The sequence below is a fragment of the Eublepharis macularius genome, chromosome 13 (assembly GCF_028583425.1).
Source record: "Eublepharis macularius isolate TG4126 chromosome 13, MPM_Emac_v1.0, whole genome shotgun sequence".
Lineage (NCBI taxonomy): Eukaryota > Metazoa > Chordata > Lepidosauria > Squamata > Eublepharidae > Eublepharis > Eublepharis macularius.
This window is the reverse complement of record NC_072802.1, coordinates 65,464,850-65,481,141: the sequence shown is the minus strand read 5'-3', so window position 1 is coordinate 65,481,141 and position 16,292 is coordinate 65,464,850. Positions and strand designations below refer to the sequence as shown.

At 44.9% G+C, this 16,292-nt stretch overlaps 1 protein-coding gene across 1 annotated transcript in view; it reads right to left on the bottom strand.

The window, feature by feature from the left end:
* LOC129341006 (transmembrane protein 132D-like) overlaps positions 1–16,292 on the bottom strand; it is a 440,581-nt gene that overhangs the window by 408,827 nt on the left and 15,462 nt on the right. The window lies entirely within an intron of this gene.

Below are 16,292 nucleotides of genomic sequence, written 5' to 3'. Positions count from 1 at the left end.
TGAATTTGTGTGTTCACTCTCATGTGGTTTTGAAGAGATGGACAACACACATTTAAAAATGAGCACTAACTCAAAGTAAAATATAGCTGAGCTGTAAGTATCAGGCAATTCCCTCTTAGCTCAGATTCCAGAGTACAGCCTTTTCCCTAAGCAGACGTTGAAGAAGCTATCATGGGTGTGGGTGAGCTGATAGCTCTGGGATTCTCACTTAGTACCCTGAGAAACAGCCCCCAAACTAAAGTCTCTAGGCTGCTGCCTGAAACTGGCCAATTCTAAGGGGTTTGGGCTTGAATTGTGAGCTGTTACGGGAGCCAACTGGACTGAAAAGAGGAGCATTAATAAATTCTATCCCTGGTAGTTTGAAATTAATTACTGCCCTAATTGCTGTTTTAATAGCGTTATTAGTATTCGTTCATTAGCGAACTACTTTGAGAGCCATATGGATGAAACGCAGAATAAAAATATTGCAAACAAACCAACAAGAGAAGGTAGGGTGACCAGATGTCCTCTGTTGCAAAGGACAGTCCTATTTATTAAGATTTGTCTGCTGAAACATTCCAGTTCCGCTTCTGACCAGTAACAGCAACAGAAGAGGGATTTTTTTCCTTTTGCTTAAGAAGCTTTTCATAAACATTTGAGTGACAAGCTGACTTTCACCTGCTACGCCAGACACAGCCAGCCAGGGTTACCGGGGGGCACAGGGGCCAAACCAGGCAGGGGTGTAGTGGGGTAACCATCTCCTAAGTTCACGCACCACGCTAGAAAATGATGTTATTTCATGGTGGAACAGAGGAGCTGCAGAGTACACTGAAGCCAAGCCCAGCACATATCACCTCCAAATAGGTAATTTCTACTGTGCTCAGCTTCAGCGCTCCAATCAGCTCCTTCATCACCAGCGCAATAGGAGAGCGCAGGAGCACGTGCATGCATTTCTTCCCCCTCGTGCCTTTCTCTCCAGCCCGATGAGTGGGGCGGGGGGGGAGGTAGCGGCACGGGTTCCCCCTCTCCGAGCAGGGCACCAGGCTGAGTGGTGGCTAGGGCTGCCAGGCCCCCTGGTGGGGGCAGGGGATCCCCCGCTCCCAGCTTCTGCCCCCTGCTGCCGCTCACCTGGCCGGCTGAGGGAAAAGGCCCCAGAGAATGGGCCAGAATGCAAAACAACTCCTGGGCCAGTGTGCACTGGGCGCACTCCCCATGGGTGTGATGATGTCACTTCCGGAAGTGACATCATTGCGCCTGCCAGGAGCACATGACCACTTCATGTGCACGCAAGAAAATCACAAAGGTAAATGCCAGGTCCCCACCCTCTCCTGGTGGGAGGTTAAAGGGACCTCGCAACCCTAGTTCTAGCGCCACTTAAATTAGACAGCAATAATTACAGATGATTTTATGGATTTATTTTCACAATTTATACCTCCCCTTCTTGCCCTCACTGGAGCCACCAAGATGGCTAATAGATTAAAAACATACATAATAAAAATACATCTGTCAAATCATTTAAACCAAAGAAAAACAACAGTATTAAAACAATTAAAACCAAGCTAAAATACACGTACAAAAACATAAAAACAACAATGAAAATACAGGGCAGGAAAGAGGGAACACTGAGGGAATGCCAGACAAAACAAAAGAATATTCACTCACTGGCAGAAGACACTAACAGAAGGGGACAAGCAAGTCTCTCTGGGGGGAGCGTTCCAGAGTTTTGGAGCCACAACTGAAAAGGCCCTCTCCCAGGTTGCTACCTGCCTGGTTTCAGAAGGCAGGGGACACCCAAAATATGGCCTCAGAAGATGACCATGGTATTAGCATAGGTTTATAAGGAAGTAGGGGTGAAAATGATAATTTCAGAAAGGTACCTGTTCAAGTATGTAGTAGCAAAATAAGAAGTTTGGTAGCACTTCAAAGACTAACAAAGTTTATCCCACCAGAACCTTTTATAAGGTGACCTGTGACTCACAAAAGGTTATTTATTTATTTAGAAATTTATGCCTTGCTTTCACAACTACCCCTCTCTTGGGATAAGTTAGGCTGAGAGTATAGCTTGGGCCCAAAGTAACCTAGTTTCCATGGCAGAGTGGAGATTCAAAGCTGGGTCATGCAGATCCTAGTCTAACCACTATATCACACTGGCATTATACTATCATGGGGGAGTAAATTTTGTTAGCTTTGAAGGCCCATCTGGTTTATTTAAATTACAGTAACGGTGTTTAAATTTGCACCTAGGAATATAAATCAGCACATGCAAATTTCAAGCAAACTGTCCTCTTTTTTGGCAATACTAAACTGGCTCCCTCTGAATACAACACTTGGTGACAAGAACCCTTTGAAAGTTAGTTTCTCCTCTCCATTCCAGATGCTGCTGCTAATCCTTGAAGGGCTACACAGCCGGGCTCCAGGGTAGCTAACAGAGCATCTCCGCCCTTATGACACCCTCTCCTCACATACCTGAATCACTGAATGAGGGCCTCCTTTCAAGTTCTGTCTCTTACAGATGCCATGTTCTTTTTCAAAATGCCAAAGGACTCTTCTTGTTTGTCTTCTATGCTCCAGAACATCCAGCTCTGAGACACTTTCTAGAATGCACCAATTGTGGTGTATAGAATGCAGAAGCAAAGCTGTTTTACCTTGCCAGGCTTGTGTGCATGAGGAAGTTCACTGTGCATGAGGAAGTTCTCATGTGCATGAGGAAGTTCACTATGTCTCATCTTGCCATTTTAAGAATAATGTGGGACAGTTTACATAGGTCACTGTTTCTATAACTTAAAAAAAAATTATACTAGCTTGATACGCATGCTTCACTACAGTATTTAACTACTTTAAATCCAGTTACCACCTTTCTTCAACTGTCTGCAGTTTCCTTGACCTGATTTTTACCTCAGAACACAGAATTCCACAGCTGACCAATCAGAGAAAGCGGAGTGCAAGCAGGCAGCAGCCTGCTAGCCACACAGGGAAGCTGTATCCCTATGAGAAAACACATTTGATCCCTTTAACCCCCTTAGGGGGCGAATTTCTTACAATCCCTCTGAGTGGGTGTTTACATCATGAAAGGAATGTTCTCCCCAAATTTCATGTTTCTAGGTCCAAGGGTTTGGGCAGGGCGTTGATGAGTCAGTCAGGACACTTGTTTTTATAAATATAGACAGGGCTTTTTTTCTGGGAAAAGAGGTGGTGGAACTCAGTGGGTTGCCCTTGGAGAAAATGGTCGCATGGCTGGTGGCCCTGCCCCCTGATCTCCAGACAGAGGGGAGTTGAGATCCCCTCTGTCTGGAGATCAGGGGGCGGGACCACCGGCCATGTGACCATTTTCAAGAGGTTCCGGAACTACGTTCCACCGCGTTCCTGCTGAAAAAAAGCCCTGAATATAGATTGTCAGTCTCTTAAAGAATGGAAGAAAAGTTCTGCTGGGTTGGATCTAGGGATACTAGGTTCCCTGTGGCTCAAAACAGGGGACGGGGAGATCGGGGGTGGATGGGGTCGTGATGGTGGCTGATATTTATCAACTCAGACTCTGAAACAATGCAGAAGAGTTCCAGAGTGTGTGGGAGTATGCTCTGGAGGTTTCTTGGCCCATACACACTCCTCTTCCCCTGCCAATCAGGTGAGAGAGAACCCTAGTTGGATCAATGGTTCAGCTAATCCATTAGCCTCCTTGGAGTTGCCGTCCTCCAAGTGGGTTACTACCCAAAAGGAACAAACCACCTGGGGGTAAACAGGAAAATTATCAAAAGTTATTGTCCAATCAATAAGACTTTTATAAAGTGCAAGTGTGCTCAAGTGCTCAATAGAATATGTTTTAGAAATTCCATAAAGATGATTCTAATATCCTCTGGATATTGTAATCCTCAATCCATGAGGAATAATCAATAATTGCATATCAATAAATTACATGCCATAAATAACACTCAATAAATATCATTCAACAAATATCAAAAACAGTTCTTAAAGAGTCCCATATAAAGTAGCCAACCAGTGGCTGGTCCTTCAGTATCTGTAAAGAATCTTCTTTGGAGATGAAATGAATAAGGTAAGCAAGTATATAAAGTGTTGTTTCAAGCTAAATCCCAATTCTTGTATTTTTGTATCTTTTGGTCGTTGCATTCCAGACAAGAAAAATTTCACCGGAGAGAGCTCACCGTAAAGCTTAACTGAGGGCCAAGCTACACATGACGAATGACACTTGAACAGCAAGTGTATTTCTCCCTGTTCACTTGCCCTCCACTCAATCCACTTGCCGTTCAAGTGTCATTCGTCATGTGTAGCTTGGCCCTCAGACTCATTAAGACCACTCGCTGACGGGTTTTGCCAGCATAACTTGTATCCCGTTTCGCATCCAACTTCTTCAAAGGCTCATTTGTTATTGAATACTCAAGTACAAGAAGCAGTTTCAATCACGCCACCAAGTTGTTTCAAGAGTGATGGTCAGACGCCATCCTCCAAGAGGAGCCTGACAATCTCCCAAAAGGACAACTTATCTCAGACAACAGAAAACAATTCCCCTGGAGAAAACGGCTGCTTAAAAGGTGGTGCTATGGTCTTCTAACCCCACTGAGGTTCCTCCCTTCCCCAAACCCCACCATTTACAGGCTCCACCCCCAAATCTCCAGGAATTCCCAAACCAACCTTAGACCTGCTTCTTGCAGCAGTCATCCAGATGCGCTGGATGGGCAACAAGCAAGACACAGAGGTCAAAGGTAATTGCTGACCCCCAGCATCTGGTACTCAGAAGAAAATTGAATATAAGCCATCTCCTCCTTGAATTTGTCCAACCCCTTTGTAAAGCCAACTAAGTCATTGGTCATCGCTCCATCTAGTGGCAGGGAGCTCCTGAAGCTAATGATGAATGGTGTGAGGTGCTTCCAGCAGTTTGTACTAAATTGACAGCCCACCAACTTTGTTGAGTGCTCTCAAGTTCTAGCATCACAGGAGATGGAGAAGTTCTCTCCGTCCCTTTCCTCCACACCAAGCATAATTGAAAAATCCTCTGTCAAGTCTCTACCTTCCCTCCCACCCCGCAAATGGAAAAGCCACAGATTCCCTTGGCCAGATGGTAGTTTAAAAGAGAAAGAAATATTCAAAGTATCAGAGGGGCTGAGGCAAAGACCCAGCAAAGGAGCTGATAACAGACCACGCACTCCTTGCTTGGTGCCAAGAACCTTTCCAGCTTCAGCCAACTCTTTCTCCATTGACTGTCTTGTACTCTGTCCAAGAGCTACAGTCTGACGCAGTCCTGTCTCAGAGCACTCCATCTTCATTTGTCAGGGGCTCCCTCCCATTACTCGGAACCTGAGATAGTCGTCCTCGTTTATTAAGTTAAACAGGGACAGCAATTAAATACCAGGTGAACGAGCGATCTGTCAAAAAGCTTTGGCTCCCTGCCCACCATTTCCAGATTCCCCGCTAAAATTTCTACTGATCACCTGCCAAATACTGGGCAATTATTTCATAACATGACGTCCTTCAGTAGTAGTCTTGGGATCTCAAGGCTCCAAAAGGAACTGAGAACAAACACAAATATAACCTGCAAGGGGGAAAGGGATGAAGCCCTCACTGTGGGTTCTGAAGAAGATTTTCTGGGCTGCTGCAGAAGTTGGAGAAGCCAAAATAACCAAGTTCACAATGAATGATTTGTTTCATTTTGTCTGGGATTTTTTTTAACTCCACCCTTTCTCCAAGGAGGTCAAGTTAGCTCACAGAGTTCCTCCTTGGATCCTCACAACAATCCTGTGAGGTACGCTAAGTAGGGTTGCCAGGTCCCCTTACTCTCCTGGCAGGAGGGGACAGACCCAGAACTCACCTTCTCCTCTCTCCTCATGCCTGCATGATGATGTCACTTCCAGGAAGTGACACCATTGTAGTGGCGCACATGTGCTTCATAGTGGGCCAATTTGGGCCCCAAACAGGTCTAATTTGGCCCATTTGCAGCCCAAATCAGCCTGCTGTGCAGGAGCACTCTTGGGGTGGTGCGACGACATCAACCAGGGAAGTGATGTTGTTGCACCACCCTGGGAGCACACCAAGGAGGCCCATTCCTACACCTCCCCCCCCCCCCACCCCACCAGCCAGGTGAGTGGGTGGCAGGGAGCAGAGGGTGGAAATGGAGGATCCCCTACCCTCACTGGGTGACCTGGATCCCTAACACTAAGCGGAAAGGAAGTAACTTACCCAAGATCACCAAGTGAGCTTTATGGCTCCATGGAATGTGAGCGGCTCTCTAAATCCAACAGCATATGGCTCAGATCACCAGTGGTCAGAAAGAAGTATCTCTAGGAGACCAGGAAGAAATGTTCTTCTGGATTGTTTAAATTACTGCTTCTTTTCAGAAAAATGGCAATTTTTCCTGCTGCTAATTTTCATACATTCTAAATTATGGCATCTTTGTGGTGGGGGGCAGAGCAAATTGTAGCCATATTAGTTTGTAGCAGCAAAATAAAATACATGTTCTGTGACATGAAAACTTATGCTGGAATAAATTATTTTAGTCTATAAGGTGGTGCTGAACTGCTGCATTATTTGGGAAGGGCTGTTCTGTTGTAATTTAAAAGTTAATGGTTGTTATGACTATAAACTGTCTTGGATAGATTTATATTCAGGGAAGCTCAATGCTAGGATTGTATGGATTGGGGAATTACGAGAGACTTGGGGATAGAACCTGAAGGATAGTGTTTGGAGAGAGGAAGGACCCCAGTGGTATATAAACCCACAGAGTCCACCCTCCAAACCAGCCATTTTCTCCAAGAGAACTGATCTCTGTGGGCGGAGATCAGCTGAAATTCTGAGAGATATCCAGGTCCAACCTGGAGGTTGGCAACCCTACTCATTGCTAAAGGTATCAAGAATTTTGGTCTCATTGGCTTGGGTTCTAACCTCCTTTCTGGCTTGCAAAAGGCCTGCCCATGGAAGAGTAGGGTGATTTTCAATGATTCCTCCCCGCCTCTGCAGATGCCACCCTGCCCACACCCGGCTATTCCCAGGGGGTTCCACTGACCCCTCCCACCTCAGAAATGATTCCAGGGGCATAAAGGACTGTACAAGGAGGGGGGGGGGAGCAAAAAAATCCTCTTCATCTAGCACAGTTCTATTCATGCCATCCCATAATATCCAAATCCTTGGGCATAGTATCAAGTTTTCTCATCCCTGGCATTTCAGCTCCAAAATCCCAAAATCAAAAATCAGTTATTTTTTTCTTTTGTGCGAACCAAACCTTCTTCAACTTTGAGTCCTTTTCTACATCCTTGTGCTGACATTTCCCCATAAAATGCATGCATTTTTTTATGTTATCGGTGCACTCATAAAGCGGCATTCTACCCAGAAATGAGGTACACTGTACATATAAATCCTGCATTAAAGGCATATAAAAGATATACAGCATATTATGCCAAACAAGAGAATCTACAAAACCAACAGTGAAAAGAGGAAACCCAAAGCCACTGAGAAAAATATTAATAAACGCAAATGAAATAGGAAACATTCACTCATCCCTCTAATCCTTGTGCCAGAAACATTTTAAGCCTTACAAGAATAGAAAGGCAGCCTGACCCCAAATACACGGGGTGCATCTTTAAATAAGTAATGCATCTTCCTCAACAAGATATTGCTAGAGTTGCATTATTTTAATAACCGCCCTCCCATTAAGGTTTTCTCCATGAAGCACAGAAAAACGATAAAGTCAGCATGGCTGTGATTGCCTGACAGTGGGCTAATCCCCGGAGGTGGGCACAATGATATAAGCTCTTTTGCTTCCCTGAGCCACTCTTGGTGGCTAATTAAGGAGCCAAGTAAAGAGCAAAACAAAACATAGCAAAGCATCTGTCCATTCCAGGGTGGCACACGTGGCCGTCCCTCCAATGCAGCAAAGTGGCACAATTCATTACGCAATGGATGAAGTTTGCTGGGCAGCTGTATCCAACAGATCCTGCACTGTTACTCAAACAGTATGAGCAAAACCATTCAGATTCCCCAATTCTTCAAAGCAAACAGTTCTTCTTCCTGCCCTTTCAGCAATGAGGGTGTCTGAGATAATTTCTCAAGAGGCTTGTTTGCATCTTTTATAAGATGATGTATCGTTGGTATATGACTTCTGAAAAAGTGGCTAGAATGTATAAGGATATATCAAATGTATGTTGGAAATGTGCTAAACAAGAAGGGTCATTTTATCATACGTGATGGACATGTAAGAAAGCAAAAACTTTCTGGTCACAGATGCAATCATTGGTTCAGAAGACTTTGAAAATTAAAATCCAATTGAAGCCAGAGACTTTCTTGTTGGGCATGATGGACAGTCAGTTGGAAAGAACTTTTGGAACTTTATTTTTATATGTGATTACACCAGCAAGACTACTGTATGCACAAAATAGAAAGCTCCAATATTCCCATCACTACAATGGAGGAATGATAAAGGTTTTAGAATTTGCATCGATGGCAAAACTAACTTTACTGATTAGAGAGAGGACATTATATTTTTGGTTGAATGGAAACCATTTATAGACTTTTTACATGAAATAGATAACAATGATTTGAACATATGTGGGTTTATGGATTAAGGAATATGGAAAAAAGAGAGCTTTTATTCTTAACATAGAATGACAATTTGAAAACAATATGTATTTGTTGGGGAGAAAATCAGAACCCAGCTTGTAGTTTAGTCTTTTTTTATTTTTTGCACCTTCTTATTATTATTAGTTGCTTTTCCTGCTTTTTTCATGTTTATGTGTACCATTCATTTGGTTTAGTTCTTATATGATTGTGTTTTTTCTTACCTTTTATGTTTACTGTTTTTATATATGTTACTTTCTATTTGCTATTACCCACAGATGCATAAGTTCCTGCCAAAACCTACATCCAAGCTACAAGTGACGAATTATACTTGCCTGGCAAATGAACAGACTCATGTGTATTCCTCCCTGTTCACTTGCCATTCACTTGCGCTCCACTTGATCAAGTGGAGCGCAAGTGAACGGCAAGTGAACAGGGAGGAATACACGTGAGTCTGTTCACTTGCCAGGCAAGTGTAATTCGTCACTCGTAGCTTGTCTCCTAGAGAAGATCCAGAATTTGTGATCTAAGAAATGTCTAGGTGGGAATTCAGTGTAGGGTTCCTAGAATTGGATCTGAAATTTGAGTCCAGCCTCTTTCATAGGATGTCCAACAGGTGTGGAATTCAAGTATTCACAGCCTACATCATGGGTTCCCAACCTTTTTGAGCCTGCAGACATATTTGGAATTCTGACATAGTGTGGTAGGTGCAGCCACAAAATGGCCACCACAAAATGGCTGCTACAGCTTATTTTCAGTCACACAGTGAAGATCCTTTAAAGCAGCTTCTGCCAAAGCAATGTTTTTTAAAAAAAATCTGCACAGCCAATCAGATCTTCAATGGCCAATCAGAAGCCCTGCTGGGCAAAAGCCCCTCATGGCCCCACCCACTTTCTAAAAACACTTGGCAGGCACCAGGAAAGGTGTTGGTGTTGGGGGTCCCTGGCCTACATAGCTATCATCAACTTGGGATTTCTTGTACTTGTTTTTTAAATTTATGATATTTATATAGCGTACAGCAATTGTGAAACGGGCATCTCTATAAGCATTACAAAAACCAATTTTGAATGCACAGTGAAAACAGGCCTCTCATTCGACCCTGGAAATCAGGAAGGAAAAGAGTTGAAATCTCTTTAAAACCACTGGGCCACCTAGCTTTGCTCCAGCAGGCCCCAATCCCCTGAGTCTGCATAAAGCGTACAGCCTTCACAACACTGATTGTATCTTAATAAATTAACATTACTTACAATATGGACATTTTGGAGGTCTTTCATTCATAGTATCATCATAGGTCAGAGGCGACGATGGCACATGACACACATACATGATATGAAGACATATGATTTATATTGTATGCATAAATTGTGTATAAAGCTTACAACACATGTCCACACAATACAAAGAAATCTACACAACCGTCATCAAAATGCAGCAGACCAAAATTAACTGCAGACGTATCAACAGACAGAAAAAGCAAGGAAATATGGAAAGCGTTCGCTCATCCCTATCGAGGGCTCGAGATTCTTAAAACTAAATATTATAAGGGAAAATTGCAATTTACCAACGAAGCACATTGAAAGTGGAATGAAGGTTAAGTGGATCTTACCATTAAGAGCAAATGCTCCACTTAAAAATAATCAAGACTCAACTAATGAGCATGAATTCCAGGCGCACTCATCTATGCCCCGTTGAGCTCAAGGATCAATTAAGCTGATATGGGGTTGCCTTTGAAGCCTGTGCAAAGGTTCCAGCCACTGCAGAATCTATACCCTCCGACTCTTGAAACCAACTATGACTTAACTATGGCCGTTTCCACACAGCCAGTTGTTCCCGCCCTTTGCCCACTTTTGGTGTGTGTTTTGCTGACTCGCTCTAAAAAGTCAGCCTCCACACACACTTCCCAAAAGCGCTCCGTCAGAAAAGACCAGGGAAAGTACAGTTGCAGAAAAGGTGCTGAAAAAATGGAAACCAAGCAGCCTGTGACCATTTTGCAAACAGAGATGTCTGTAACCGTGGGGGAAAGCCACCAGCATCCCATGAGTGGGTCGCCCCTATAAGGACATGTGGAAACGGCTTATCTGAATTATACTATCTATGCTGGCTTCTGATCTGTTTCTCAGTCAATACCAGGTGCTGTTTTTAGTATTTATTGATGTATTATTTTATTGATTTCTATGATATTTTATTGATTATACTGTTTTTAACTGATTTTTTCTAAACAGCTTTTATGGATTTCATTGCAATTAGATTTCATTGCATATTACTGTTCTGTAAACTGCCCTGGGGACTTTTAGATGCAAGGAAATATATAAAAAGCTTACTTATGAATAGTTGATTTACTTCCCAGCTTGCAGCTGTTTTTATGTGCTGAAAATAGCTTTAAATTGCTGCTGTCCAGTTTTTTTGATTTCTTTAGTATCCTTTTTGACACATATTTGACGGTTAGTGTATACTCCAGCTTGCTTGAAAAAGGAACATTTGAACCACGTAAAGAAAGAGGCAAGAAAACTCTCACCCCCTGGTTTCGGAAAGAAGCACATCATTGGTTCTCAAAAGAATAGCAAATGACTTTTCTATTGGGTGGGGCAACCGTTAACATTATTTACTTCTCCCTCCAGTCTGTTGCTAGATCTGCAAAAACGGTATTTCTCTGGGTGGATCAGGAAACAAAAATGCTCTTGTGAAACAGCAGAGGAGAGAAAATACATCTGTGAGTGTCCTCAAGGGAAGGTGGCTGGGAAAGAGAGAAGATTCGCTTCTATGTGTGGGAGCTAATAACTCCCATTTAGCCAGAGAATACAGTGATAAGAAGGGGAGGGGGAACGCTACAGAGGCCTCCGCGGCATGCCTGTCACAGTTCTGCCTTGACAACCACTTGAAACACTGACGCCTGGAATTATTTTGCACAGCACAATGGAATTGCTCCGTGAAGGGCCTTTGCCTTTGAAAAAGCTCGCCCCTCTGCTATCCATGACAAGGAGAAGCAAAAAAGTTACTGAATCCTTCGGAAGATGTCAGGTAGTCAGGCCTTCCTATGGAAGAGTTTCCAATCTCCAGATATTGGCTGGAGATCTCCCAGAATTACAACTGATTTGCAGAGCACAGGAATCAGTTCGCCCGGAGAAAATGGCTGCCTTGGAAGGTGGACTCTGTGGCATTATACACTGCTGAGGCCTCTCTCCTTCCCAAACCTTGCCTTCCAAAGTTTTAACCCCAACATCTCCAGGAATTTTCGACCTGGAGCTGGCAATCCTATGGGCCTTCAGCTTCTCTCTGGCTTGAGAGTGATGCACTGAAGCAAAGAAATGGAGATCGAGACAACTTGACTGTTTGTGACATGGGAAAGATCCCGAGAAGGATCATTTTGATTCGGCATGTTCGAACACTCACGTTCAAGCAATGGTTCTGACAGCCAGCAACCACAGAGAGCTGATACTTTGTTGTTGTGCCACTTTGGCTGTGTTCCAGCACTGCAGGAATGCAATGAGACATTTTTTGTTGGGACGGGGGAAGAGATGAGAAAAGAAGAGAGGAGAGGAGAGGAGAGGAGAGGAGAGGAGAGGAGAGGAGAGGAGAGGAGAGAAGCTGAGCAGGGAAGTATTTTCCCCACACCCTGCTTCTTGTTACATCTCTGCAGGCTGAGATGCTGGGAGAAGCTGACAGGGAAGAAGAGAAACTGAGTCATAACTGATGGGGGAGATCAGATGACAGTCCACTTCTGTTCCCCCATCACCACCTAGACACATACACACAGCTTTCCTTATATCCCACCCTTGCATGGTCTCAGGGAGAAACTTGGGGGAATCAAAAGCGGAGAGTGGGCTTCTATTGACTTGGTGTTGGAGTCTTCTCCCCCCCCCCAAGCTACTGGCTGTGTGCTTGGAAGGCTAGAAGGCAGCAAAGAACTGGGGTAGGGAGGACAGAAGCTAATTGCTTCTAATCTGATTTCCCCACCCTAAACTCCTACTGCCTCCTAGGCTTACAGTTACACAGGGAAAAGCTGGAGAAGGGCAGATGGGCAGAGACTGCTCTGCATCCACTTTGCACCTCCAAACATCCATTGTGCTTCAGTTTTGCTGGGACTCAGAGCCAAACTACAAGTGACGTCTTACACAGGTTGGACACTAGTCGGCTTCCCTCAAGTTTTGATGAGAAATGTAGGCACCCTGGTCTTGCAGCTGTAATGGAGAGCCAAGCTGTAAAACCAGGGCGCCTACATTTCCCATCAAAACTTGAGGGAAGCTGACAAGTGTCCAACCTGTGTAAGGCGTCACTTGTAGTTTGGCTCTCAGCTATATTTCCGGGGAGGGCGGGATTAGAAGGCTGCTCCTAACTGACCCTCCAATCAACTGGGAAGCAGGTTCTGATTTCCTCCCCAGGAAAAAGTGCTGCATTCCCGCAAGGCTGGGACAGCAAAATGGAGGGAGGAGTCAGAAATCAGCACCCAGATGATCCCCAGACCGACTGAAAGTTATCTGCTGTACAATGAGGCAAGTGGAAATGTGCTCAGCAACTGCTCAGTAGCTCCTCGCAAACCAGAGACATCTGGGATTGGTGGATGATTTTATTAACAATGTCGAACACGGCAATACGCCCGGCAGCCGAACATTTTCATTGCAAAATTCCCAGCGTCTCTAGTTCTGATGCAGGTTCCCGAAGTCAGCCTCAGGTTGGGGACTGAGCTAATCATGCCCCCCAATCCAGATCTGGGTTTGCAGGACCTCTAAGCTCAATTAGTTGGACCTGAGGATCAAACAACACATTGCTATGCTTTCATGATAAGATTTCCTGACAGACGGATCAGGGAAGAAGGGGGTGGACTCTTCCCTCCTGGATTTCCTCCTTTTGAAAACGCTCTCCACGGGCATTTTGAAGCCATGGTCGTGAAAAAAAGACAGGCGTAATATGGGTCCTCTTTATTTCCCCTACCAGGGGTTAAAGTAGACCTGTGGGAAACTTTTCAATCAGGGAAAGAGGACGGAAGGAACATTCTCTCCACTTACTTGTCCGATACTTGGCTGAAATGATAGGCTGGGTGAGGAACAGAAGCCCTGAAAATGCCACTCAAGGAACAAAGGCAAACAAAGAAATCACTACTAGAAATCTTTCCTTGGGAAACTAACGGAAAAGGAAAACAAAGCCAATGAAACAACCACCAAACCAACACCAATGGCAACACCAAGGGCTGCCATTTCTGGGTTGGGACATTCCTGGAGATTTTGGGAGTGGAGCCAGGGGGCAGCAGGGTTTGCTGTGGGGGGGGGGGGTCCTCAGCAGGGAGTCCACCCTCCAAAGTATCCATTTCCTCCATGGAACCGCTCTTCGTTGCCTAGAGATCAGCGGTAATTCTGGGAGGTCTCCAGCCACAACCTGGAGGTTGGCAACCCTCCAAGGGACATGTGGCCATCCCTATCATGCAATATGGGACAAATGGATTATTTTCCAAGGAGGTACATGAGGCTCAGTGGGATAAAGAGGGTTGTACTCTTTGGGACACTGAAAACAGCTACATCAATAAGTAAAGAGAAACAGGGCTCAGCCAGGCTCTAGTTCTGCTCAACAATTTGGCATTGCAAATTTGCTCAGAAGCCTTGGCGGAAGGAGGTCTAATCAATGTTGCTTTGTGGAAGCAAGTGACCCACGAGAAAGTGTGTTCAGACCCTCTCTCTGCCGCTGGATTGTGGACCTCTGTCTTGAATAGCAGAGGGACTCTCTGTCCGTGCTGCTGATTCAAGGCCAATGGCTGCTGGCAAAAAATGTTTTCCCCGTTGCTTTTGCTCCAATGGACTGGAAACCAAGACTTGAACAGATGGAATGAATAGGCCGTACAAGTCAAGAGGTGAATGGCAACATCCAGGCACTGCAATCACAAGGGGAAACGTACTCATCTGCAGTTTGATGCAACTCCAGAGGGTGTATAGCACACAGGAGATGGCCCATACACGGCATCAGCGGAGCAATGTCCTGGGAGGAAACTGTCCCCTCCGTTCAAATCCCGCAACAGCATCCTATTTACTTTGTCCCACAGCATTCAAATAGGGACACTAAGATAAAAAGCCCATCCATAAACAATCTAGCAGGATCGGTTCATTTAGTCCGGCATCCTGCTTCTCTCACAGTGGCCAACCAGTATTAGCGCATCACCATACATATACCTTGGTCATGCTCCAGCAGAAACAAGAGATGGACTTGCTTCTGCCCAGTCTTACTCCTTTAACCACAACTGGGACAGCATGCAGCCTGTTATCGGGTTTGATAGGCCTGCCTGAAATTTTCCAACTTTAGGACTCACCCAGTTGGGAGAGACCAAAAATTCCTATCGTTCAATATTCCGCTTCCCCTGGTAGCCAATCAGATACCTCCAAGAAGATCACAATCAGGGCTTATTTCAAGGGGGAACGTGCAGGAACGCAGTTCCAGCAGTTCTCCAAAGAGGTCACATGTCAAGTGGCTCCGCCCACCTGACTTTCAGGCATTTTGGGCCCGTTTCAGCCTGGATTGGGGCCAAAACAGCCTGGATTGGATTGGTGCCGGGCAGGGGAACCCTCCTCTGCCCAGCACTGACCAGATCTGGGCTGTTTTGGCCCCAAACCAGGCCCAAAAGGGCCCAAAATGGCCCTTTTTGCCATTTTGAGCCTGATTTCAGCCCTGAATGGCCAGGATTGGGACCAAAACAGCCAGGATAGGTGATGTCGGGGGTGTGGCATACGCAAATCAGTTATGCTAATGACACACTTCTGATGATGTCAAGGGGCGTGGAATATGCTAATGAGTTATGCTAATAAGTCCCTCCAGCTCTTTTTCTACGAAATGATCACTGATCACAACTAAGACATACAAGTAGCAGCCCTTACCTTCAGTTTCCTCCCAGCAACCAGTACCCAGTGGCATTCCATGCCTCTGAACGCAGAGGTATCATTTATCCATCACAGCGAATAGCCATAGATGAATCTTCCCTCCATATATTAGTCTAGTCCCATTTTTAGCGTGGTCCTTTGCCTGCTGTTGGCAGGCAACGCCCTGCCAACTCCTCCCATCTCTTGCCCTTGTTCAATGGAACAGTAGGGGGAAATGGGGTGGAAGTGACATTGCAATTCTGGGAGAAGAACAGGAAGTGATGTCACCACAAGTGACATTCTAGGAATTCCCCCCAAACTCTATGGTCTTTACCATACATATCAGGGAAATTCCTAGAGCATCACTTCATGCTGTGATGTGACTTCAAGGTCTTCACCTGGAAATGACATCAACGCAGCATGCAATGTCACTTCCACCATGCCCTGCCCCCAAAACTCTTCCTGTTGCCAGACATAGGCCTGGCAACCAATCCCACAGAGAGTCTTCTAGCTAACAGCCTTCTAGTTAGCAGTCATAACTTCATCTTGTGACAGCAAATTCCATAAAGTAAATCTTGCGTGATGAAGTGTTTGACCAGAATCTACTGAAGGGATGAGTCAATGTGGTTATTTGTTTTGTTTTCATTCTGCAATACTGTCAGAATTTGTGTCCACCTCCTTTATGTCATCGTTGACAATCCCTTTATTTCTTCCGTGTCATTTATATACAACTTATGCATACAGTCCTTTGGAAATATCCAGCCCTTTCAGAGGGTTGTCTACTAATCCTCGTTCAACAGCCAGTATACTCGCCAAAGCTGGAAGAGTATACCAGTAGGGGACCAGCAAGAGCACCAAACATCATACTCGTAAGTGTACATGTAAAGGGAGAAGAACAGTCAAAGCTTTTCAATAATTACT